We start from the raw sequence: 20,121 nt of genomic DNA, 5'->3' as shown, positions 1-20,121 counted from the left end.
CCCAGATGTGAGAAAATTGTCCACTGCTGACTTGTCAAGCTTAAAGTGGCTTAGCTTTTTCTCAAGCTGATGCAGTGGTCGGGCATCAGTCAGTGACCTGCAGTTTGCCAGGCTGATTAGCTACCCTCCTACTACATCTATACCTCTAAAGAACCTGCTTTCCACAGACTCTGTGGCGCAACGGTAGCGCGTTTGACTCCAGATCAGAAGGTTATGTGTTCAAATCACATCAGGGTCATTTCTTTGGACATGACTCAAACATAATTTTCACAACTGGAACCACATGCACAACAACAACTTCTCCGGAGTACAACTGTGCTGAGTGTAATTTGACCGCCAGTGAACTCTATATAAAATACTCTACAGACCGAAGAGTTGCCACTGTGTCATGGGGGTATAGCTCAGTGGTAGAGCATTTGACTGCAGATCAAGAGGTCTCTGGTTCAAATCCAGATGCCCCCTTCTCCTGACTTCTGTTCAGAGATGGCATGAATTCAGATTTCAGACAAACTTGAGGGAAAAAGAAATCCCCTCCCAGATGTGAGAAAATTGTCCACTGCTGACTTGTCTAGCTTAAAGTGGCTTAGCTTTTTCTCAAACTGATGCAGTGGTCGGGCATCAGTCAGTGACCTGCAGTTTGCCAGGCTGATTAGCTACCCTCCTACTGCACCTATACCTCTAAAGAAACCTGCTTTCCACAGACTCTGTGGCGCAACGGTAGCGCGTCTGACTCCAGATCAGAAGGTTATGTGTTCAAATCACATCAGGGTCATTTCTTTGGACATGACTCAAACAGTAATTTTCACAACTGGAACCACATGCACAACAACAACGACTCCAGGAGAATAACTGTGCTGAGTGTAATTTGACCGCCAGTGAACTCTATAAAAAATACTCTACAGACCGAAGAGTTGAATCTGTGTCATGGGGGTATAGCTCAGTGGTAGAGCATTTGACTGCAGATCAAGAGGTCTCTGGTTCAAATCCAGATACCCCCTTCTCCTGACTTCTGTTCAGAGATGGCATGAATTCAGATTTCAGACAAACTTGAGGGAAAAAGAAATCCCCTCCCAGATGTGAGAAAATTGTCCACTGCTGACTTGTCTAGCTTAAAGTGGCTTAGCTTTTTCTCAAACTGATGCAGTGGTCGGGCATCAGTCAGTGACCTGCAGTTTGCCAGGCTGATTAGCTACCCTCCTACTACATCTATACCTCTAAAGAACCTGCTTTCCACAGACTCTGTGGCGCAACGGTAGCGCGTCTGACTCCAGATCAGAAGGTTATGTGTTCAAATCACATCAGGGTCATTTCTTTGGACATGACTCAAACATAATTTTCACAACTGGAACCACATGCACAACAACAACTCCAGAGAATAACTGTGCTGAGTGTAATTTGACCGCCAGTGAACTCTATATAAAATACTCTACAGACCGAAGAGTTGATACTGTGTCATGGGGGTATAGCTCAGTGGTAGAGCATTTGACTGCAGATCAAGAGGTCTCTGGTTCAAATCCAGATGCCCCCTTCTCCTGACTTCTGTTCAGAGATGGCATGAATTCAGATTTCAGACAAACTTGAGGGAAAAAGAAATCCCCTCCCAGATGTGAAAAAATTGTCCACTGCTGACTTGTCTAGCTTAAAGTGGCTTAGCTTTTTCTCAAACTGATGCAGTGGTCGGGCATCAGTCAGTGACCTGCAGTTTGCCAGGCTGATTAGCTACCCTCCTACTGCACCTATACCTCTAAAGAACCTGCTTTCCACAGACTCTGTGGCGCAACGGTAGCGCGTCTGACTCCAGATCAGAAGGTTATGTGTTCAAATCACATCAGGGTCATTACTTTGGACATGACTCAAACGTAATTTTCACAACTGGAACCACATGCACAACAACAACAACTACTCCGGAGTAATAACTGTGCTGAGTGTAATTTGACCGCCAGTGAACTCTATATAAAATACTCTACAGACCGAAGAGTTGCCACTGTGTCATGGGGGTATAGCTCAGTGGTAGAGCATTTGACTGCAGATCAAGAGGTCTCTGGTTCAAATCCAGATACCCCCTTCTCCTGACTTCTGTTCAGAGATGGCATGAATTCAGATTTCAGACAAACTTGAGGGAAAAAGAAATCCCCTCCCAGATGTGAGAAAATTGTCCACTGCTGACTTGTCTAGCTTAAAGTGGTTTAGCTTTTTCTCAAACTGATGCAGTGGTCGGGGATCAGTCAGTGACCTGCAGTTTGCCAGGCTGATTAGCTACCCTCCTACTGCACCTATACCTCTAAAGAAACTGCTTTCCACAGACTCTGTGGCGCAACGGTAGCGCGTCTGACTCCAGATCAGAAGGTTATGTGTTCAAATCACATCAGGGTCATTTCTTTGGACATGACTCAAACGTAATTTTCCCAACTGGAACCACATGCACAACAACAACGACTCCAGAGAATAACTGTGCTGAGTGTAATTTGACCGCCAGTGAACTATATATAAAATACTCTACAGACCAAAGAGTTGAAATTGTGTCATGGGGGTATAGCTCAGTGGTAGAGCATTTGACTGCAGATCAAGAGGTCTCTGGTTCAAATCCAGATGCTGACTTCTCCTGACTTCTGTTCAGAGATGGCATGAATTCAGATTTCAGACAAACTTGAGGGAAAAGGAAATCCCCACCCAGATGTGAGAAAATTGTCCACTGCTGACTTGTCTAGCTTAAAGTGGCTTAGCTTTTTCTCAAACTGATGCAGTGGTCGGGCATCAGTCAGTGACCTGCAGTTTGCCAGGCTGATTAGCTACCCTCCTACTGACATCTATACCTCTAAAGAAACCTGCTTTCCACAGACTCTGTGGCGCAACGGTAGCGCGTCTGACTCCAGATCAGAAGGTTATGTGTTCAAATCACATCAGGGTCATTTCTTTGGACATGACTCAAACGTAATTTTCCCAACTGGAACCACATGCACAACAACAACAACTACTCCGGAGTATAACTGTGCTGAGTGAAATTTGACCGCCAGTGAACTCTATATAAAATACTCTACAGACCGAAGAGTTGCCACTGTGTCATGGGGGTATAGCTCAGTGGTAGAGCATTTGACTGCAGATCAAGAGGTCTCTGGTTCAAATCCAGATGCCCCCTTCTCCTGACTTCTGTTCAGAGATGGCATGAATTCAGATTTCAGACAAACTTGAGGGAAAAAGAAATCCCCTCCCAGATGTGAGAAAATTGTCCACTGCTGACTTGTCTAGCTTAAAGTGGCTTAGCTTTTTCTCAAACTGATGCAGTGGTCGGGCATCAGTCAGTGACCTGCAGTTTGACAGGCTGATTAGCTACCCTCCTACTGCACCTATACCTCTAAAGAAACCTGCTTTCCACAGACTCTGTGGCGCAACGGTAGCGCGTCTGACTCCAGATCAGAAGATTATGTGTTCAAATCACATCAGGGTCATTTCTTTGGACATGACTCAAACGTAATTTTCACAACTGGAACCACATGCACAACAACAACTCCAGAGAATAACTGTGCTGAGTGTAATTTGACCGCCAGTGAACTCTATATAAAATACTCTACAGACCGAAGAGTTGCCACTGTGTCATGGGGGTATAGCTCAGTGGTAGAGCATTTGACTGCAGATCAAGAGGTCTCTGGTTCAACTCCAGATGCCCCCTTCTCCTGACTTCTGTTCAGAGATGGCATGAATTCAGATTTCAGACAAACTTGAGGGAAAAAGAAATCCCCTCCCAGATGTGAGAAAATTGTCCACTGCTGACTTGTCTAGCTTAAAGTGGCTTAGCTTTTTCTCAAACTGATGCAGTGGTCGGGCATCAGTCAGTGACCTGCAGTTTGCCAGGCTGATTAGCTACCCTCCTACTACATCTATACCTCTAAAGAACCTGCTTTCCACAGACTCTGTGGCGCAACGGTAGCGCGTCTGACTCCAGATCAGAAGGTTATGTGTTCAAATCACATCAGGGTCATTTCTTTGGACATGACTCAAACGTAATTTTCACAACTGGAACCACATGCACAACAACAACTCTCCGGAGTAATAACTGTGCTGAGTGTAATTTGACCGCCAGTGAACTCTATATAAAATACTCTACAGACCGAAGAGTTGCATCTGTGTCATGGGGGTATAGCTCAGTGGTAGAGCATTTGACTGCAGATCAAGAGGTCTCTGGTTCAAATCCAGATGCCCCCTTCTCCTGACTTCTGTTCAGAGATGGCATGAATTCAGATTTCAGACAAACTTGAGGGAAAAAGAAATCCCCTCCCAGATGTGAGAAAATTGTCCACTGCTGACTTGTCTAGCTTAAAGTGGCTTAGTTTTTTCTCAAACTGATGCAGTGGTCGGGCATCAGTCAGTGACCTGCAGTTTGCCAGGCTGATTAGATACCCTACTACTGCACCTTTACCTCTCCAGAAAACTCATTCCACAAGACTCTGTGATGTAACGGTAGAGCGTCTGACTCCAGATCAGAAGGTTATGTGTTCAAATCACATCAGGGTCATTTCTTTGGACATGACTCAAACGTAATTTTCACAACTGGAACCACATGCACAACAACAACAACTACTCCGGAGTATAACTGTGCTGAGTGTAATTTGACCGCCAGTGAACTCTATATAAAATACTCTACAGACCGAAGAGTTGCCACTGTGTCATGGGGGTATAGCTCAGTGGTAGAGCATTTGACTGCAGATCAAGAGGTCTCTGGTTCAAATCCAGATACCCCCTTCTCCTGACGTCTGTTCAGAAATGGCATGAATTCAGATTTCAGACAAACTTGAGGGAAAAAGAAATCCCCTCCCAGATGTGAGAAAATTGTCCACTGCTGACTTGTCTAGCTTAAAGTGGCTTAGCTTTTTCTCAAACTGATGCAGTGGTCGGGCATCAGTCAGTGACCTGCAGTTTGCCAGGCTGATTAGCTACCCTCCTACTACATCCTATACCTCTAAAGAAACCTGCTTTCCACAGACTCTGTGGCGCAACGGTAGCGCGTCTGACTCCAGATCAGAAGGTTATGTGTTCAAATCACATCAGGGTCATTTCTTTGGACATGACTCAAACAGTAATTTTCACAACTGGAACCACATGCACAACAACAACTACTCCGGAGAATAACTGTGCTGAGTGTAATTTGACCGCCAGTGAACTCTATATAAAATACTCTACAGACCGAAGAGTTGATACTGTGTCATGGGGGTATAGCTCAGTGGTAGAGCATTTGACTGCAGATCAAGAGGTCTCTGGTTCAACTCCAGATACCCCCTTCTCCTGACTTCTGTTCAGAGATTGCATGAATTCAGATTTCAGACAAACTTGAGGGAACAAGAAATCCCCTCCCAGATGTGAGAAAATTGTCCACTGCTGACTTGTCTAGCTTAAAGTGGCTTAGCTTTTTCTCAAATTGATGCAGTGGTCGGGCATCAGTCAGTGACCTGCAGTTTGCCAGGCTGATTAGCTACCCTCCTACTGCACCTATACCTCTAAAGAAACTGCTTTCCACAGACTCTGTGGCGCAACGGTAGCGCGTCTGACTCCAGATCAGAAGGTTATGTGTTCAAATCACATCAGGGTCATTTCTTTGGACATGACTCAAACGTAATTTTCACAACTGGAACCACATGCACAACAACAACAACTACTCCGGAGAATAACTGTGCTGAGTGTAATTTGACCGCCAGTGAACTCTATATAAAATACTCTACAGACCGAAGAGTTGCCACTGTGTCATGGGGGTATAGCTCAGTGGTAGAGCATTTGACTGCAGATCAAGAGGTCTCTGGTTCAAATCCAGATGCCCCCTTCTCCTGACTTCTGTTCAGAGATGGCATGAATTCAGATTTCAGACAAACTTGAGGGAAAAAGAAATCCCCTCCCAGATGTGAGAAAATTGTCCACTGCTGACTTGTCTAGCTTAAAGTGGCTTAGCTTTTTCTCAAACTGATGCAGTGGTCGGGCATCAGTCAGTGACCTGCAGTTTGCCAGGCTGATTAGCTACCCTCCTACTGCACCTATACCTCTAAAGAAACTGCTTTCCACAGACTCTGTGGCGCAACGGTAGCGCGTCTGACTCCAGATCAGAAGGTTATGTGTTCAAATCACATCAGGGTCATTTCTTTGGACATGACTCAAACATAATTTTCACAACTGGAACCACATGCACAACAACAACTCCAGAGAATAACTGTGCTGAGTGTAATTTGACCGCCAGTGAACTCTATATAAAATACTCTACAGACCGAAGAGTTGATACTGTGTCATGGGGGTATAGCTCAGTGGTAGAGCATTTGACTGCAGATCAAGAGGTCTCTGGTTCAAATCCAGATGCCCCCTTCTCCTGACTTCTGTTCAGAGATGGCATGAATTCAGATTTCAGACAAACTTGAGGGAAAAAGAAATCCCCTCCCAGATGTGAGAAAATTGTCCACTGCTGACTTGTCTAGCTTAAAGTGGCTTAGCTTTTTCTCAAACTGATGCAGTGGTCGGGCATCAGTCAGTGACCTGCAGTTTGCCAGGCTGATTACCTACCCTCCTACTGGACCTATACCTCTAAAGAAACTGCTTTCCACAGACTCTGTGGTGCAACGGTAGCGCGTCTGACTCCAGATCAGAAGGTTATGTGTTCAAATCACATCAGGGTCATTTCTTTGGACATGACTCAAACATAATTTTCACAACTGGAACCACATGCACAACAACAACAACAACTACTCCGGAGTATAACTGTGCTGAGTGTAATTTGACCGCCAGTGAACTCTATATAAAATACTCTACAGACCGAAGAGTTGCCACTGTGTCATGGGGGTATAGCTCAGTGGTAGAGCATTTGACTGCAGATCAAGAGGTCTCTGGTTCAACTCCAGATGCCCCCTTCTCCTGACTTCTGTTCAGAGATGGCATGAATTCAGATTTCAGACAAACTTGAGGGAAAAAGAAATCCCCTCCCAGATGTGAGAAAATTGTCCACTGCTGACTTGTCTAGCTTAAAGTGGCTTAGCTTTTTCTCAAACTGATGCAGTGGTCGGGCATCAGTCAGTGACCTGCAGTTTGCCAGGCTGATTAGCTACCCTCCTACTGCACCTATACCTCTAAAGAAACTGCTTTCCACAGACTCTGTGGCGCAACGGTAGCGCGTCTGACTCCAGATCAGAAGGTTATGTGTTCAAATCACATCAGGGTCATTTCTTTGGACATGACTCAAACATAATTTTCACAACTGCAACCACATGCACAACAACGACTCCAGAGAATAACATGTGCTGAGTGTAATTTGACCGCCAGTGAACTCTATATAAAATACTCTACAGACCGAAGAGTTGAATCTGTGTCATGGGGGTATAGCTCAGTGGTAGAGCATTTGACTGCAGATCAAGAGGTCTCTGGTTCAAATCCAGATACCCCCTTCTCCTGACTTCTGTTCAGAGATGGCATGAATTCAGATTTCAGACAAACTTGAGGATAAAAGAAATCCCCTCCCAGATGTGAGAAAATTGTCCACTGCTTGACTTGTCTAGCTTAAAGTGGCTTAGCTTTTTCTCAAACTGATGCAGTGGTCGGGCATCAGTCAGTGACCTGCAGTTTGCCAGGCTGATTAGCTACCCTCCTACTACATCCTATACCTCTAAAGAAACCTGCTTTCCACAGACTCTGTGGCGCAACGGTAGCGCGTCTGACTCCAGATCAGAAGGTTATGTGTTCAAATCACATCAGGGTCATTTCTTTGGACATGACTCAAACATAATTTTCACAACTGGAACCACATGCACAACAACGACTCCAGAGAATAACTGTGCTGAGTGTAATTTGACCGCCAGTGAACTCTATATAAAATACTCTACAGACCGAAGAGTTGCCACTGTGTCATGGGGGTATAGCTCAGTGGTAGAGCATTTGACTGCAGATCAAGAGGTCTCTGGTTCAAATCCAGATGCCCCCTTCTCCTGACTTCTGTTCAGAGATGGCATGAATTCAGATTTCAGACAAACTTGAGGGAAAAAGAAATCCCCTCCCAGATGTGAGAAAATTGTCCACTGCTGACTTGTCTAGCTTAAAGTGGCTTAGCTTTTTCTCAAACTGATGCAGTGGTCGGGCATCAGTCAGTGACCTGCAGTTTGCCAGGCTGATTAGCTACCCTCCTACTGCACCTATACCTCTAAAGAAACTGCTTTCCACAGACTCTGTGGCGCAACGGTAGCGCGTCTGACTCCAGATCAGAAGGTTATGTGTTCAAATCACATCAGGGTCATTTCTTTGGACATGACTCAAACGTAATTTTCCCAACTGGAACCACATGCACAACAACAACAACTACTCCGGAGTATAACTGTGCTGAGTGAAATTTGACCGCCAGTGAACTCTATATAAAATACTCTACAGACCGAAGAGTTGCCACTGTGTCATGGGGGTATAGCTCAGTGGTAGAGCATTTGACTGCAGATCAAGAGGTCTCTGGTTCAACTCCAGATGCCCCCTTCTCCTGACTTCTGTTCAGAGATGGCATGAATTCAGATTTCAGACAAACTTGAGGGAAAAAGAAATCCCCTCCCAGATGTGAAAAAATTGTCCACTGCTGACTTGTCTAGCTTAAAGTGGCTTAGCTTTTTCTCAAACTGATGCAGTGGTCGGGCATCAGTCAGTGACCTGCAGTTTGCCAGGCTGATTAGCTACCCTCCTACTGCACCTATACCTCTAAAGAAACTGCTTTCCACAGACTCTGTGGCGCAACGGTAGCGCGTCTGACTCCAGATCAGAAGGTTATGTGTTCAAATCACATCAGGGTCATTTCTTTGGACATGACTCAAACATAATTTTCACAACTGGAACCACATGCACAACAACGACTCCAGAGAATAACTGTGCTGAGTGTAATTTGACCGCCAGTGAACTCTATATAAAATACTCTACAGACCGAAGAGTTTCCACTGTGTCATGGGGGTATAGCTCAGTGGTAGAGCATTTGACTGCAGATCAAGAGGTCTCTGGTTAAAATCCAGATGCCCCCTTCTCCTGACTTCTGTTCAGAGATGGCATGAATTCAGATTTCAGACAAACTTGAGGGGAAAAAAAATCCCCTCCCAGATGTGAGAAAGTTGTCCACTGCTCACTTGTCTAGCTTAAAGTGGCTTAGCTTTTTCTCAAACTGATGCAGTGGTCGGGCATCAGTCAGTGACCTGCAGTTTGCCAGGCTGATTAGCTACCCTCCTACTACATCTATACCTCTAAAGAACCTGCTTTCCACAGACTCTGTGGCGCAACGGTAGCGCGTCTGACTCCAGATCAGAAGGTTATGTGTTCAAATCACATCAGGGTCATTACTTTGGACATGACTCAAATGTAATTTTCACAACTGGAACCACATGCACAACAACAACTTCTCCGGAGTATAACTGTGCTGAGTGTAATTTGACCGCCAGTGAACTCTATATAAAATACTCTACAGACCGAAGAGCTGAATCTGTGCCATGGGGGTATAGCTCAGTGGTAGAGCATTTGACTGCAGATCAAGAGGTCTCTGGTTCAAATCCAGATGCCCCCTTCTCCTGACTTCTGTTCAGAGATGGCATGAATTCAGATTTCAGACAAACTTGAGGGAAAAAAAAATCCCCTCCCAGATGTGAGAAAATTGTCCACTGCTCACTTGTCTAGCTTAAAGTGGCTTAGCTTTTTCTCAAACTGATGCAGTGGTCGGGCATCAGTCAGTGACCTGCAGTTTCCCAGGCTGATTAGCTACTCTCCTACTGCACCTATACCTCTAAAGAAACCACTTTCCACAGACTCTGTGGCGCAACGGTAGCGTGTCTGACTCCAGATCAGAAGGTTATGTGTTCAAATCACATCAGGGTCATTACTTTGGACATGACTCAAACATAATTTTCACAACTGGAACCACATGCACAACAACAACAACAACTACTCCGGAGTATAACTGTGCTGAGTGAAATTTGACCGCCAGTGAACTCTATATAAAATACTCTACAGACCGAAGAGTTGCCATTGCGTCATGGGGGTATAGCTCAGTGGTAGAGCATTTGACTGCAGATCAAGAGGTCTCTGGTTCAACTCCAGATGCCCCCTTCTCCTGACTTCTGTTCAGAGATGGCATGAATTCAGATTTCAGACAAACTTGAGGGAAAAAGAAATCCCCTCCCAGATGTGAGAAAATTGTCCACTGCTGACTTGTCTAGCTTAAAGTGGCTTAGCTTTTTCTCAAACTGATGCAGTGGTCGGGCATCAGTAAGTGACCTGCAGTTTGCCAGGCTGATTAGCTACCCTCCTACTGCACCTATACCTCTAAAGAAACTGCTTTCCACAGACTCTGTGGCGCAACGGTAGCGCGTCTGACTCCAGATCAGAAGGTTATGTGTTCAAATCACATCAGGGTCATTTCTTTGGACATGATCTCAAACATAATTTTCACAACTGGAACCACATGCACAACAACGACTTCCAGAGAATAACAATGGCTGAGTGTAATTTGACCGCCAGTGAACTCTATATAAAATACTCTACAGACCGAAGAGTTGAATCTGTGTCATGGGGGTATAGCTCAGTGGTAGAGCATTTGACTGCAGATCAAGAGGTCTCTGGTTCAAATCCAGATACCCCCTTCTCCTGACTTCTGTTCAGAGATGGCATGAATTCAGATTTCAGACAAACTTGAGGGAAAAAGAAAACCCCTCCCAGATGTGAGAAAATTGTCCACTGCTGACTTGTCTAGCTTAAAGTGGCTTAGCTTTTTCTCAAACTGATGCAGTGGTCGGGCATCAGTCAGTGACCTGCAGTTTGCCAGGCTGATTAGCTACCCTCCTACTACATCTATACCTCTAAAGAACCTGCTTTCCACAGACTCTGTGGCGCAACGGTAGCGCGTCTGACTCCAGATCAGAAGGTTATGTGTTCAAATCACATCAGGGTCATTTCTTTGGACATGACTCAAACATAATTTTCACAACTGGAACCACATGCACAACAACGACTCCAGAGAATAACTGTGCTGAGTGTAATTTGACCGCCAGTGAACTATATATAAAATACTCTACAGACCAAAGAGTTGAAATTGTGTCATGGGGGTATAGCTCAGTGGTAGAGCATTTGACTGCAGATCAAGAGGTCTCTGGTTCAAATCCAGATACCCCCTTCTCCTGACTTCTGTTCAGAGATGGCATGAATTCAGATTTCAGACAAACTTGAGGGAAAAAGAAATCCCCTCCCAGATGTGAGAAAATTGTCCACTGCTGACTTGTCTAGCTTAAAGTGGCTTAGCTTTTTCTCAAACTGATGCAGTGGTCGGGCATCAGTCAGTGACCTGCAGTTTGCCAGGCTGATTAGCTACCCTCCTACTGCACCTATACCTCTAAAGAAACTGCTTTCCACAGACTCTGTGGCGCAACGGTAGTGCATCTGACTCCAGATCAGAAGATTATGTGTTCAAATCACATCAGGGTCATTTCTTTGGACATGACTCAAACGTAATTTTCCCAACTGGAACCACATGCACAACAACAACGACTCCAGAGAATAACTGTGCTGAGTGTAATTTGACCGCCAGTGAACTATATATAAAATACTCTACAGACCAAAGAGTTGAAATTGTGTCATGGGGGTATAGCTCAGTGGTAGAGCATTTGACTGCAGATCAAGAGGTCTCTGGTTCAAATCCAGATGCCCCCTTCTCCTGACTTCTGTTCAGAGATGGCATGAATTCAGATTTCAGACAAACTTGAGGGAAAAAGAAATCCCCTCCCAGATGTGAGAAAATTGTCCACTGCTGACTTGTCTAGCTTAAAGTGGCTTAGCTTTTTCTCAAACTGATGCAGTGGTCGGGCATCAGTCAGTGACCTGCAGTTTGCCAGGCTGATTAGCTACCCTCCTACTGCACCTATACCTCTAAAGAAACCGCTTTCCACAGACTCTGTGGCGCAACGGTAGCGTGTCTGACTCCAGATCAGAAGGTTATGTGTTCAAATCACATCAGGGTCATTTCTTTGGACATGCCTCAAACGTAATTTTCACAACTGGAACCACATGCACAACAACAACTCCAGAGAATAACAGTGCTGAGTGTAATTTGACCGCCAGTGAACTCTATATAAAATACTCTACAGACCGAAGAGTTGATACTGTGTCATGGGGGTATAGCTCAGTGGTAGAGCATTTGACTGCAGATCAAGAGGTCTCTGGTTCAAATCCAGATGCCCCCTTCTCCTGACTTCTGTTCAGAGATGGCATGAATTCAGATTTCAGACAAACTTGAGGAAAAAAGAAATCCCCTCCCAGATGTGAGAAAATTGTCCACTGCTGACTTTTCTATCTTAAAGTGGCTTAGCTTTTTCTCAAACTGATGCAGTGGTCGGGCATCAGTCAGTGACCTGCAGTTTGCCAGGCTGATTAGCTACCCTCCTACTGCACCTATACCTCTAAAGAAACTGCTTTCCACAGACTCTGTGGTGCAACGGTAGCGCGTCTGACTCCAGATCAGAAGATTATGTGTTCAAATCACATCAGGGTCATTTCTTTGGACATGACTCAAACTGTAATTTTCACAACTGGAACCACATGCACAACAACAACTACTCCAGAGAATAACTGTGCTGAGTGTAATTTGACCGCCAGTGAACTCTATATAAAATACTCTACAGACCGAAGAGTTGCCATCTGTGTCATGGGGGTATAGCTCAGTGGTAGAGCATTTGACTGCAGATCAAGAGGTCTCTGGTTCAAATCCAGATGCCCCCTTCTCCTGACTTCTGTTCAGAGATGGCATGAATTCAGATTTCAGACAAACTTGAGGGAAAAAGAAATCCCCTCCCAGATGTGAGAAAATTGTCCACTGCTGACTTGTCTAGCTTAAAGTGGCTTAGCTTTTTCTCAAACTGATGCAGTGGTCGGGCATCAGTCAGTGACCTGCAGTTTGCCAGGCTGATTAGCTACCCTCCTACTGCACCTATACCTCTAAAGAAACTGCTTTCCACAGACTCTGTGGCGCAACGGTAGCGCGTCTGACTCCAGATCAGAAGATTATGTGTTCAAATCACATCAGGGTCATTTCTTTGGACATGACTCAAACGTAATTTTCACAACTGGAACCACATGCACAACAACAACTACTCCAGGAGAATAACTGTGCTGAGTGTAATTTGACCGCCAGTGAACTCTATATAAAATACTCTACAGACCGAAGAGTTGACACTGTGTCATGGGGGTATAGCTCAGTGGTAGAGCATTTGACTGCAGATCAAGAGGTCTCTGGTTCAACTCCAGATGCCCCCTTCTCCTGACTTCTGTTCAGAGATGGCATGAATTCAGATTTCAGACAAACTTGAGGGAAAAAGAAATCCCCTCCCAGATGTGAGAAAATTGTCCACTGCTCACTTGTCTAGCTTAAAGTGGCTTAGCTTTTTCTCAAACTGATGCAGTGGTCGGGCATCAGTCAGTGACCTGCAGTTTGCCAGGCTGATTATCTACCCTCCTACTGCACCTATACCTCTAAAGAAACCTGCTTTCCACAGACTCTGTGGCGCAACGGTAGCGCGTCTGACTCCAGATCAGAAGGTTATGTGTTCAAATCACATCAGGGTCATTTCTTTGGACATGACTCAAACATAATTTTCACAACTGGAACCACATGCACAACAACGACTCCAGAGAATAACTGTGCTGAGTGTAATTTGACCGCCAGTGAACTCTATATAAAATACTCTACAGACCGAAGAGTTGCATCTGTGTCATGGGGGTATAGCTCAGTGGTAGAGCATTTGACTGCAGATCAAGAGGTCTCTGGTTCATATCCAGATGCCCCCTTCTCCTGACTTCTGTTAAGAGATGGCATGAATTCAGATTTCAGACAAACTTGAGGGAAAAAGAAATCCCCTCCCAGATGTGAGAAAATTGTCCACTGCTGACTTTTCTAGCTTAAAGTGGCTTAGCTTTTTCTCAAACTGATGCAGTGGTCGGCATCAGTCAGTGACCTGCAGTTAGCCAGGCTGATTAGCTACCCTCCTACTGCACCTATACCTCTAAAGAAACCGCTTTCCACAGACTCTGTGGCGCAACGGTAGCGCGTCTGACTCCAGATCAGAAGGTCATGTGTTCAAATCACATCAGGGTCATTTCTTTGGACATGACTCAAACGTAATTTTCACAACTGGAACCACATGCACAACAACAACAACTACTCCGGAGTATAACTGTGCTGAGTGTAATTTGACCGCCAGTGAACTCTATATAAAATACTCTACAGACCGAAGAGTTGCCACTGTGTCATGGGGGTATAGCTCAGTGGTAGAGCATTTGACTGCAGATCAAGAGGTCTCTGGTTCAAATCCAGATGCCCCCTTCTCCTGACTTCTGTTCAGAGATGGCATGAATTCAGATTTCAGACAAACTTGAGGGAAAAAGAAATCCCCTCCCAGATGTGAGAAAATTGTCCACTGCTGACTTGTCTAGCTTAAAGTGGCTTAGCTTTTTCTCAAACTGATGCAGTGGTCGGGCATCAGTCAGTGACCTGCAGTTTGCCAGGCTGATTAGCTACCCTCCTACTGCACCTATACCTCTAAAGAAACTGCTTTCCACAGACTCTGTGGTGCAACGGTAGCGCGTCTGACTCCAGATCAGAAGGTTATGTGTTCAAATCACATCAGGGTCATTTCTTTGGACATGACTCAAACAGTAATTTTCACAACTGGAACCACATGCACAACAACGACTCCAGAGAATAACTGTGCTGAGTGTAATTTGACCGCCAGTGAACTCTATATAAAATACTCTACAGACCGAAGAGTTGCCATCTGTGTCATGGGGGTATAGCTCAGTGGTAGAGCATTTGACTGCAGATCAAGAGGTCTCTGGTTCAAATCCAGATGCCCCCTTCTCCTGACTTCTGTTCAGAGATGGCATGAATTCAGATTTCAGACAAACTTGAGGGAAAAAGAAATCCCCTCAAAGATGTGAGAAAATTGTCCACTGCTGACTTGTCTAGCTTAAAGTGGCTTAGCTTTTTCTCAAACTGATGCAGTGGTCGGGCATCAGTCAGTGACCTGCAGTTTGCCAGGCTGATTAGCTACCCTCCTACTACATCTATACCTCTAAAGAACCTGCTTTCCACAGACTCTGTGGCGCAACGGTAGCGTGTCTGACTCCAGATCAGAAGGTTATGTGTTCAAATCACATCAGGGTCATTTCTTTGGACATGACTCAAACGTAATTTTCACAACTGGAACCACATGCACAACAACAACAACTACTCCGGAGAATAACTGTGCTGAGTGTAATTTGACCGCCAGTGAACTCTATATAAAATACTCTACAGACCGAAGAGTTGCCACTGTGTCATGGGGGTATAGCTCAGTGGTAGAGCATTTGACTGCAGATCAAGAGGTCTCTGGTTCAACTCCAGATGCCCCCTTCTCCTGACTTCTGTTCAGAGATGGCATGAATTCAGATTTCAGACAAACTTGAGGGAAAAAGAAATCCCCTCCCAGATGTGAGAAAATTGTCCACTGCTGACTTGTCTAGCTTAAAGTGGCTTAGCTTTTTCTCAAACTGATGCAGTGGTCGGGCATCAGTCAGTGACCTGCAGTTTGCCAGGCTGATTAGCTACCCTCCTACTGCACCTATACCTCTAAAGAAACTGCTTTCCACAGACTCTGTGGCGCAACGGTAGCGCGTCTGACTCCAGATCAGAAGGTTATGTGTTCAAATCACATCAGGGTCATTTACTTTGGACATGACTCAAACGTAATTTTCACAACTGGAACCACATGCACAACAACAACTACTCCAGGAGTAATAACTGTGCTGAGTGTAATTTGACCGCCAGTGAACTCTATATAAAATACTCTACAGACCGAAGAGTTGACATCTGTGTCATGGGGGTATAGCTCAGTGGTAGAGCATTTGACTGCAGATCAAGAGGTCTCTGGTTCAAATCCAGATGCCCCCTTCTCCTGACTTCTGTTCAGAGATGGCATGAATTCAGATTTCAGACAAACTTGAGGGAAAAAGAAATCCCCTCCCAGATGTGAGAAAATTGTCCACTGCTGACTTGTCTAGCTTAAAGTGGCTTAGCTTTTTCTCAAACTGATGCAGTGGTCGGGCATCAGTCAGTGACCTGCAGTTTGCCAGGCTGATTAGCTACCCTCCTACTGCACCTATACCTCTAAAGAAACTGCTTTCCACAGACTCTGTGGCGCAACGGTAGCGCGTCTGACTCCAGATCAGAAGGTTATGTGTTCAAATCACATCAGGGTCATTTCTTTGGACATGACTCAAACGAAATTTTCACAACTGGAACCACATGCACAACAACAACTACTCCGGAGTAATAACTGTGCTGAGTGTAATTTGACCGCCAGTGAACTCTATATAAAATACTCTACAGACCGAAGAGTTGCCACTGTGTCATGGGGGTATAGCTCAGTGGTAGAGCATTTGACTGCAGATCAAGAGGTCTCTGGTTCAAATCCAGATGCCCCCTTCTCCTGACTTCTGTTCAGAGATGGCATGAATTCAGATTTCAGACAAACTTGAGGGAAAAAGAAATCCCCTCCCAGATGTGAGAAAATTGTCCACTGCTGACTTGTCTAGCTTAAAGTGGCTTAGCTTTTTCTCAAACTGATGCAGTGGTCGGGCATCAGTCAGTGACCTGCAGTTTGCCAGGCTGATTAGCTACCCTCCTACTGCACCTATACCTCTAAAGAAACTGCTTTCCACAGACTCTGTGGCGCAACGGTAGCGCGTCTGACTCCAGATCAGAAGGTTATGTGTTCAAATCACATCAGGGTCAGTTCTTTGGACATGACTCAAACATAATTTTCACAACTGTAACCACATGCACAACAACGACTCCAGAGAATAACTGTGCTGAGTGTAATTTGACCGCCAGTGAACTCTATATAAAATACTCTACAGACCGAAGAGTTTATACTGTGTCATGGGGGTATAGCTCAGTGGTAGAGTATTTGACTGCAGATCAAGAGGTCTCTGGTTCAAATCCAGATGACCCCCTTCTCCTGACTTCTGTTCAGAGATGGCATGAATTCAGATTTCAGACAAACTTGAGGGAAAAAGAAATCCCCTCCCAGATGTGAGAAAATTGTCCACTGCTTGACTTGTCTAGCTTAAAGTGGCTTAGCTTTTTCTCAAACTGATGCAGTGGTCGGGCATCAGTCAGTGACCTGCAGTTTGCCAGGCTGATTAGCTACCCTCCTACTGCACCTATACCTCTAAAGAAACATGCTTTCCACAGACTCTGTGGCGCAACGGTAGCGCGTCTGACTCCAGATCAGAAGGTTATGTGTTCAAATCACATCAGGGTCATTTCTTTGGACATGACTCAAACATAATTTTCACAACTGGAACCACATGCACAACAACAACTTCTCCGGAGTATAACTGTGCTGAGTGTAATTTGACCGCCAGTGAACTCTATATAAAATACTCTACAGACCGAAGAGCTTGAATCTGTGTCCATGGGGGTATAGCTCAGTGGTAGAGCATTTGACTGCAGATCAAGAGGTCTCTGGTTCAAATCCAGGTGCCCCCTTCTCCTGACTTCTGTTCAGAGATGGCATGAATTCACATTTCAGACAAACTTGAGGGAAAAAGAAATCCCCTCCCAGATGTGAGAAAATTGTCCACTGCTGACTTGTCTAGCTTAAAGTGGCTTAGCTTTTTCTCAAACTGATGCAGTGGTCGGGCATCAGTCAGTGACCTGCAGTTTAGCCAGGCTGATTAGCTACCCTCCTACTGCACCTATACCTCTAAAGAAACCGCTTTCCACAGACTCTGTGGCGCAACGGTAGCGCGTCTGACTCCAGATCAGAAGGTCATGTGTTCAAATCACATCAGGGTCATTTCTTTGGACATGACTCAAACGTAATTTTCACAACTGGAACCACATGCACAACAACAACAACTACTCCGGAGTATAACTGTGCTGAGTGAAATTTGACCGCCAGTGAACTCTATATAAAATACTCTACAGACCGAAGAGTTACCACTGTGTCATGGGGGTATAGCTCAGTGGTAGAGCATTTGACTGCAGATCAAGAGGTCTCTGGTTCAAATCCAGATGCCCCCTTCTCCTGACTTCTGTTCAGAGATGGCATGAATTCAGATTTCAGACAAACTTGAGGGAAAAAGAAATCCCCTCCCAGATGTGAGAAAATTGTCCACTGCTGACTTGTCTAGCTTAAAGTGGCTTAGCTTTTTCTCAAACTGATGCAGTGGTCGGGCATCAGTAAGTGACCTGCAGTTTGCCAGGCTGATTAGCTACCCTCCTACTGCACCTATACCTCTAAAGAAACTGCTTTCCACAGACTCTGTGGCGCAACGGTAGCGCGTCTGACTCCAGATCAGAAGGTTATGTGTTCAAATCACATCAGGGTCATTTCTTTGGACATGTACTCAAACATAATTTTCACAACTGCAACCACATGCACAACAACGACTCCAGAGAATAACAATGTGCTGAGTGTAATTTGACCGCCAGTGAACTCTATATAAAATACTCTACAGACCGAAGAGTTGAATCTGTGTCATGGGGGTATAGCTCAGTGGTAGAGCATTTGACTGCAGATCAAGAGGTCTCTGGTTCAAATCCAGATACCCCCTTCTCCTGACTTCTGTTCAGAGATGGCATGAATTCAGATTTCAGACAAACTTGAGGATAAAAGAAATCCCCTCCCAGATGTGAGAAAATTGTCCACTGTTGACTTGTCTAGCTAAGTGCTTAGCTTTCTCAAACTGATGCAGTGGTCGGGCATCAGTCAGTGACCTGCAGTTTGCCAGGCTGATTAGCTACCCTCCTACTACATCTATACCTCTAAAGAACCTGCTTTCCACAGACTCTGTGGCGCAACGGTAGCGTGTCTGACTCCAGATCAGAAGGTTATGTGTTCAAATCACATCAGGGTCATTTCTTTGGACATGACTCAAACGTAATTTTCACAACTGGAACCACATGCACAACAACAACTACTCCGGAGAATAACTGTGCTGAGTGTAATTTGACCGCCAGTGAACTCTATATGAAATACTCTACAGACCGAAGAGTTGCCACTGTGTCATGGGGGTATAGCTCAGTGGTAGAGCATTTGAATGCAGATCAAGAGGTCTCTGGTTCAACTCCAGATGCCCCCTTCTCCTGACTTCTGTTCAGAGATGGCATGAATTCAGATTTCAGACAAACTTGAGGGAAAAAGAAATCCCCTCCCAGATGTGAGAAAATTGTCCACTGCTGACTTGTCTAGCTTAAAGTGGCTTAGCTTTTTCTCAAACTGATGCAGTGGTCGGGCATCAGTCAGTGACCTGCAGTTTCCCAGGCTGATTAGCTACTCTCCTACTGCACCTATACCTCTAAAGAAACTGCTTTCCACAGACTCTGTGGCGCAACGGTAGCGCGTCTGACTCCAGATCAGAAGGTTATGTGTTCAAATCACATCAGGGTCATTACTTTGGACATGACTCAAATGTAATTTTCACAACTGGAACCACATGCACAACAACAACGACTCCAGAGAATAACTGTGCTGAGTGTAATTTGCCCGCCAGTGAACTCTATATAAAATACTCTACAGACCGAAGAGTTACCTCTGTGTCATGTGGGTATAGCTCAGTGGCAGAGCGTTTGACTGCAGATCAAGAGGTCTCTGGTTCAAATCCAGATGCTGACTTCTCCTGACTTCTGTTCAGAGATGGCATGAATTCAGATTTCAGACAAACTTGAGGGAAAAAGAAATCCCCTCCCAGATGTGAGAAAATTGTCCACTGCTGACTTGTCTAGCTTAAAGTGGCTTAGCTTTTTCTCAAACTGATGCAGTGGTCGGGCATCAGTCAGTGACCTGCAGTTTGCCAGGCTGATTAGCTACCCTCCTACTGCACCTATACCTCTAAAGAAACTGCTTTCCACAGACTCTGTGGCGCAACGGTAGCGCGTCTGACTCCAGATCAGAAGGTTATGTGTTCAAATCACATCAGGGTCATTTCTTTGGACATGACTCAAACGTAATTTTCCCAACTGGAACCACATGCACAACAACAACAACTACTCCGGAGTATAACTGTGCTGAGTGTAATTTGACCGCCAGTGAACTCTATATAAAATACTCTACAGAC

The 20,121-nt window shown here is 45.0% G+C and overlaps 61 non-coding genes across 61 annotated transcripts; all 61 read left to right on the top strand.

Moving 5' to 3' along the window:
- The first annotated feature begins 390 nt into the window (after positions 1-390).
- Positions 391-462, top strand: trnac-gca (transfer RNA cysteine (anticodon GCA)). The gene has a single exon. It is a non-coding gene; the product is annotated as a tRNA-Cys (tRNA).
- A 238-nt stretch (positions 463-700) lies between these two features.
- trnaw-cca (transfer RNA tryptophan (anticodon CCA)) lies at positions 701-772 on the top strand. Its single transcript has one exon. It is a non-coding gene; the product is annotated as a tRNA-Trp (tRNA).
- A 154-nt stretch (positions 773-926) lies between these two features.
- trnac-gca (transfer RNA cysteine (anticodon GCA)) lies at positions 927-998 on the top strand. The gene has a single exon. It is a non-coding gene; the product is annotated as a tRNA-Cys (tRNA).
- A 237-nt stretch (positions 999-1,235) lies between these two features.
- trnaw-cca (transfer RNA tryptophan (anticodon CCA)) lies at positions 1,236-1,307 on the top strand. Its single transcript has one exon. It is a non-coding gene; the product is annotated as a tRNA-Trp (tRNA).
- A 149-nt stretch (positions 1,308-1,456) lies between these two features.
- trnac-gca (transfer RNA cysteine (anticodon GCA)) lies at positions 1,457-1,528 on the top strand. The gene has a single exon. It is a non-coding gene; the product is annotated as a tRNA-Cys (tRNA).
- Positions 1,529-1,765: 237 nt separating this feature from the next.
- On the top strand, positions 1,766-1,837 carry trnaw-cca (transfer RNA tryptophan (anticodon CCA)). Its single transcript has one exon. It is a non-coding gene; the product is annotated as a tRNA-Trp (tRNA).
- Positions 1,838-1,993: 156 nt separating this feature from the next.
- Positions 1,994-2,065, top strand: trnac-gca (transfer RNA cysteine (anticodon GCA)). Its single transcript has one exon. It is a non-coding gene; the product is annotated as a tRNA-Cys (tRNA).
- A 237-nt stretch (positions 2,066-2,302) lies between these two features.
- Positions 2,303-2,374, top strand: trnaw-cca (transfer RNA tryptophan (anticodon CCA)). Its single transcript has one exon. It is a non-coding gene; the product is annotated as a tRNA-Trp (tRNA).
- A 463-nt stretch (positions 2,375-2,837) lies between these two features.
- Positions 2,838-2,909, top strand: trnaw-cca (transfer RNA tryptophan (anticodon CCA)). Its single transcript has one exon. It is a non-coding gene; the product is annotated as a tRNA-Trp (tRNA).
- Positions 2,910-3,064: 155 nt separating this feature from the next.
- trnac-gca (transfer RNA cysteine (anticodon GCA)) lies at positions 3,065-3,136 on the top strand. Its single transcript has one exon. It is a non-coding gene; the product is annotated as a tRNA-Cys (tRNA).
- Positions 3,137-3,595: 459 nt separating this feature from the next.
- Positions 3,596-3,667, top strand: trnac-gca (transfer RNA cysteine (anticodon GCA)). Its single transcript has one exon. It is a non-coding gene; the product is annotated as a tRNA-Cys (tRNA).
- A 237-nt stretch (positions 3,668-3,904) lies between these two features.
- trnaw-cca (transfer RNA tryptophan (anticodon CCA)) lies at positions 3,905-3,976 on the top strand. Its single transcript has one exon. It is a non-coding gene; the product is annotated as a tRNA-Trp (tRNA).
- Positions 3,977-4,128: 152 nt separating this feature from the next.
- Positions 4,129-4,200, top strand: trnac-gca (transfer RNA cysteine (anticodon GCA)). The gene has a single exon. It is a non-coding gene; the product is annotated as a tRNA-Cys (tRNA).
- A 465-nt stretch (positions 4,201-4,665) lies between these two features.
- Positions 4,666-4,737, top strand: trnac-gca (transfer RNA cysteine (anticodon GCA)). Its single transcript has one exon. It is a non-coding gene; the product is annotated as a tRNA-Cys (tRNA).
- A 239-nt stretch (positions 4,738-4,976) lies between these two features.
- trnaw-cca (transfer RNA tryptophan (anticodon CCA)) lies at positions 4,977-5,048 on the top strand. The gene has a single exon. It is a non-coding gene; the product is annotated as a tRNA-Trp (tRNA).
- Positions 5,049-5,201: 153 nt separating this feature from the next.
- Positions 5,202-5,273, top strand: trnac-gca (transfer RNA cysteine (anticodon GCA)). The gene has a single exon. It is a non-coding gene; the product is annotated as a tRNA-Cys (tRNA).
- A 237-nt stretch (positions 5,274-5,510) lies between these two features.
- trnaw-cca (transfer RNA tryptophan (anticodon CCA)) lies at positions 5,511-5,582 on the top strand. Its single transcript has one exon. It is a non-coding gene; the product is annotated as a tRNA-Trp (tRNA).
- A 155-nt stretch (positions 5,583-5,737) lies between these two features.
- Positions 5,738-5,809, top strand: trnac-gca (transfer RNA cysteine (anticodon GCA)). The gene has a single exon. It is a non-coding gene; the product is annotated as a tRNA-Cys (tRNA).
- A 237-nt stretch (positions 5,810-6,046) lies between these two features.
- trnaw-cca (transfer RNA tryptophan (anticodon CCA)) lies at positions 6,047-6,118 on the top strand. Its single transcript has one exon. It is a non-coding gene; the product is annotated as a tRNA-Trp (tRNA).
- A 149-nt stretch (positions 6,119-6,267) lies between these two features.
- trnac-gca (transfer RNA cysteine (anticodon GCA)) lies at positions 6,268-6,339 on the top strand. The gene has a single exon. It is a non-coding gene; the product is annotated as a tRNA-Cys (tRNA).
- Positions 6,340-6,806: 467 nt separating this feature from the next.
- Positions 6,807-6,878, top strand: trnac-gca (transfer RNA cysteine (anticodon GCA)). The gene has a single exon. It is a non-coding gene; the product is annotated as a tRNA-Cys (tRNA).
- Positions 6,879-7,115: 237 nt separating this feature from the next.
- trnaw-cca (transfer RNA tryptophan (anticodon CCA)) lies at positions 7,116-7,187 on the top strand. The gene has a single exon. It is a non-coding gene; the product is annotated as a tRNA-Trp (tRNA).
- Positions 7,188-7,337: 150 nt separating this feature from the next.
- trnac-gca (transfer RNA cysteine (anticodon GCA)) lies at positions 7,338-7,409 on the top strand. The gene has a single exon. It is a non-coding gene; the product is annotated as a tRNA-Cys (tRNA).
- Positions 7,410-7,649: 240 nt separating this feature from the next.
- Positions 7,650-7,721, top strand: trnaw-cca (transfer RNA tryptophan (anticodon CCA)). Its single transcript has one exon. It is a non-coding gene; the product is annotated as a tRNA-Trp (tRNA).
- A 149-nt stretch (positions 7,722-7,870) lies between these two features.
- trnac-gca (transfer RNA cysteine (anticodon GCA)) lies at positions 7,871-7,942 on the top strand. The gene has a single exon. It is a non-coding gene; the product is annotated as a tRNA-Cys (tRNA).
- A 237-nt stretch (positions 7,943-8,179) lies between these two features.
- On the top strand, positions 8,180-8,251 carry trnaw-cca (transfer RNA tryptophan (anticodon CCA)). The gene has a single exon. It is a non-coding gene; the product is annotated as a tRNA-Trp (tRNA).
- Positions 8,252-8,406: 155 nt separating this feature from the next.
- On the top strand, positions 8,407-8,478 carry trnac-gca (transfer RNA cysteine (anticodon GCA)). The gene has a single exon. It is a non-coding gene; the product is annotated as a tRNA-Cys (tRNA).
- Positions 8,479-8,715: 237 nt separating this feature from the next.
- Positions 8,716-8,787, top strand: trnaw-cca (transfer RNA tryptophan (anticodon CCA)). The gene has a single exon. It is a non-coding gene; the product is annotated as a tRNA-Trp (tRNA).
- Positions 8,788-9,245: 458 nt separating this feature from the next.
- trnaw-cca (transfer RNA tryptophan (anticodon CCA)) lies at positions 9,246-9,317 on the top strand. The gene has a single exon. It is a non-coding gene; the product is annotated as a tRNA-Trp (tRNA).
- A 152-nt stretch (positions 9,318-9,469) lies between these two features.
- Positions 9,470-9,541, top strand: trnac-gca (transfer RNA cysteine (anticodon GCA)). The gene has a single exon. It is a non-coding gene; the product is annotated as a tRNA-Cys (tRNA).
- A 237-nt stretch (positions 9,542-9,778) lies between these two features.
- trnaw-cca (transfer RNA tryptophan (anticodon CCA)) lies at positions 9,779-9,850 on the top strand. The gene has a single exon. It is a non-coding gene; the product is annotated as a tRNA-Trp (tRNA).
- A 158-nt stretch (positions 9,851-10,008) lies between these two features.
- Positions 10,009-10,080, top strand: trnac-gca (transfer RNA cysteine (anticodon GCA)). The gene has a single exon. It is a non-coding gene; the product is annotated as a tRNA-Cys (tRNA).
- A 237-nt stretch (positions 10,081-10,317) lies between these two features.
- Positions 10,318-10,389, top strand: trnaw-cca (transfer RNA tryptophan (anticodon CCA)). Its single transcript has one exon. It is a non-coding gene; the product is annotated as a tRNA-Trp (tRNA).
- Positions 10,390-10,541: 152 nt separating this feature from the next.
- trnac-gca (transfer RNA cysteine (anticodon GCA)) lies at positions 10,542-10,613 on the top strand. The gene has a single exon. It is a non-coding gene; the product is annotated as a tRNA-Cys (tRNA).
- Positions 10,614-10,850: 237 nt separating this feature from the next.
- Positions 10,851-10,922, top strand: trnaw-cca (transfer RNA tryptophan (anticodon CCA)). Its single transcript has one exon. It is a non-coding gene; the product is annotated as a tRNA-Trp (tRNA).
- A 149-nt stretch (positions 10,923-11,071) lies between these two features.
- trnac-gca (transfer RNA cysteine (anticodon GCA)) lies at positions 11,072-11,143 on the top strand. Its single transcript has one exon. It is a non-coding gene; the product is annotated as a tRNA-Cys (tRNA).
- Positions 11,144-11,604: 461 nt separating this feature from the next.
- Positions 11,605-11,676, top strand: trnac-gca (transfer RNA cysteine (anticodon GCA)). The gene has a single exon. It is a non-coding gene; the product is annotated as a tRNA-Cys (tRNA).
- A 237-nt stretch (positions 11,677-11,913) lies between these two features.
- On the top strand, positions 11,914-11,985 carry trnaw-cca (transfer RNA tryptophan (anticodon CCA)). Its single transcript has one exon. It is a non-coding gene; the product is annotated as a tRNA-Trp (tRNA).
- A 149-nt stretch (positions 11,986-12,134) lies between these two features.
- Positions 12,135-12,206, top strand: trnac-gca (transfer RNA cysteine (anticodon GCA)). Its single transcript has one exon. It is a non-coding gene; the product is annotated as a tRNA-Cys (tRNA).
- Positions 12,207-12,669: 463 nt separating this feature from the next.
- Positions 12,670-12,741, top strand: trnac-gca (transfer RNA cysteine (anticodon GCA)). Its single transcript has one exon. It is a non-coding gene; the product is annotated as a tRNA-Cys (tRNA).
- Positions 12,742-13,203: 462 nt separating this feature from the next.
- On the top strand, positions 13,204-13,275 carry trnac-gca (transfer RNA cysteine (anticodon GCA)). Its single transcript has one exon. It is a non-coding gene; the product is annotated as a tRNA-Cys (tRNA).
- A 238-nt stretch (positions 13,276-13,513) lies between these two features.
- On the top strand, positions 13,514-13,585 carry trnaw-cca (transfer RNA tryptophan (anticodon CCA)). Its single transcript has one exon. It is a non-coding gene; the product is annotated as a tRNA-Trp (tRNA).
- A 457-nt stretch (positions 13,586-14,042) lies between these two features.
- Positions 14,043-14,114, top strand: trnaw-cca (transfer RNA tryptophan (anticodon CCA)). Its single transcript has one exon. It is a non-coding gene; the product is annotated as a tRNA-Trp (tRNA).
- A 155-nt stretch (positions 14,115-14,269) lies between these two features.
- On the top strand, positions 14,270-14,341 carry trnac-gca (transfer RNA cysteine (anticodon GCA)). Its single transcript has one exon. It is a non-coding gene; the product is annotated as a tRNA-Cys (tRNA).
- A 460-nt stretch (positions 14,342-14,801) lies between these two features.
- Positions 14,802-14,873, top strand: trnac-gca (transfer RNA cysteine (anticodon GCA)). Its single transcript has one exon. It is a non-coding gene; the product is annotated as a tRNA-Cys (tRNA).
- Positions 14,874-15,110: 237 nt separating this feature from the next.
- On the top strand, positions 15,111-15,182 carry trnaw-cca (transfer RNA tryptophan (anticodon CCA)). Its single transcript has one exon. It is a non-coding gene; the product is annotated as a tRNA-Trp (tRNA).
- A 155-nt stretch (positions 15,183-15,337) lies between these two features.
- Positions 15,338-15,409, top strand: trnac-gca (transfer RNA cysteine (anticodon GCA)). The gene has a single exon. It is a non-coding gene; the product is annotated as a tRNA-Cys (tRNA).
- Positions 15,410-15,646: 237 nt separating this feature from the next.
- On the top strand, positions 15,647-15,718 carry trnaw-cca (transfer RNA tryptophan (anticodon CCA)). Its single transcript has one exon. It is a non-coding gene; the product is annotated as a tRNA-Trp (tRNA).
- A 156-nt stretch (positions 15,719-15,874) lies between these two features.
- Positions 15,875-15,946, top strand: trnac-gca (transfer RNA cysteine (anticodon GCA)). Its single transcript has one exon. It is a non-coding gene; the product is annotated as a tRNA-Cys (tRNA).
- A 237-nt stretch (positions 15,947-16,183) lies between these two features.
- trnaw-cca (transfer RNA tryptophan (anticodon CCA)) lies at positions 16,184-16,255 on the top strand. The gene has a single exon. It is a non-coding gene; the product is annotated as a tRNA-Trp (tRNA).
- Positions 16,256-16,408: 153 nt separating this feature from the next.
- On the top strand, positions 16,409-16,480 carry trnac-gca (transfer RNA cysteine (anticodon GCA)). The gene has a single exon. It is a non-coding gene; the product is annotated as a tRNA-Cys (tRNA).
- Positions 16,481-16,717: 237 nt separating this feature from the next.
- trnaw-cca (transfer RNA tryptophan (anticodon CCA)) lies at positions 16,718-16,789 on the top strand. The gene has a single exon. It is a non-coding gene; the product is annotated as a tRNA-Trp (tRNA).
- A 461-nt stretch (positions 16,790-17,250) lies between these two features.
- On the top strand, positions 17,251-17,322 carry trnaw-cca (transfer RNA tryptophan (anticodon CCA)). Its single transcript has one exon. It is a non-coding gene; the product is annotated as a tRNA-Trp (tRNA).
- A 154-nt stretch (positions 17,323-17,476) lies between these two features.
- On the top strand, positions 17,477-17,548 carry trnac-gca (transfer RNA cysteine (anticodon GCA)). The gene has a single exon. It is a non-coding gene; the product is annotated as a tRNA-Cys (tRNA).
- A 238-nt stretch (positions 17,549-17,786) lies between these two features.
- trnaw-cca (transfer RNA tryptophan (anticodon CCA)) lies at positions 17,787-17,858 on the top strand. Its single transcript has one exon. It is a non-coding gene; the product is annotated as a tRNA-Trp (tRNA).
- A 155-nt stretch (positions 17,859-18,013) lies between these two features.
- trnac-gca (transfer RNA cysteine (anticodon GCA)) lies at positions 18,014-18,085 on the top strand. Its single transcript has one exon. It is a non-coding gene; the product is annotated as a tRNA-Cys (tRNA).
- Positions 18,086-18,322: 237 nt separating this feature from the next.
- Positions 18,323-18,394, top strand: trnaw-cca (transfer RNA tryptophan (anticodon CCA)). Its single transcript has one exon. It is a non-coding gene; the product is annotated as a tRNA-Trp (tRNA).
- Positions 18,395-18,546: 152 nt separating this feature from the next.
- trnac-gca (transfer RNA cysteine (anticodon GCA)) lies at positions 18,547-18,618 on the top strand. The gene has a single exon. It is a non-coding gene; the product is annotated as a tRNA-Cys (tRNA).
- A 232-nt stretch (positions 18,619-18,850) lies between these two features.
- trnaw-cca (transfer RNA tryptophan (anticodon CCA)) lies at positions 18,851-18,922 on the top strand. The gene has a single exon. It is a non-coding gene; the product is annotated as a tRNA-Trp (tRNA).
- A 461-nt stretch (positions 18,923-19,383) lies between these two features.
- On the top strand, positions 19,384-19,455 carry trnaw-cca (transfer RNA tryptophan (anticodon CCA)). The gene has a single exon. It is a non-coding gene; the product is annotated as a tRNA-Trp (tRNA).
- A 461-nt stretch (positions 19,456-19,916) lies between these two features.
- Positions 19,917-19,988, top strand: trnaw-cca (transfer RNA tryptophan (anticodon CCA)). Its single transcript has one exon. It is a non-coding gene; the product is annotated as a tRNA-Trp (tRNA).
- Positions 19,989-20,121: the final 133 nt, after the last annotated feature.

Source organism: Phycodurus eques, chromosome 3 (assembly GCF_024500275.1).
Source record: "Phycodurus eques isolate BA_2022a chromosome 3, UOR_Pequ_1.1, whole genome shotgun sequence".
NCBI lineage: Eukaryota > Metazoa > Chordata > Actinopteri > Syngnathiformes > Syngnathidae > Phycodurus > Phycodurus eques.
This window is presented reverse-complemented; position numbering and strand designations above follow the sequence as displayed.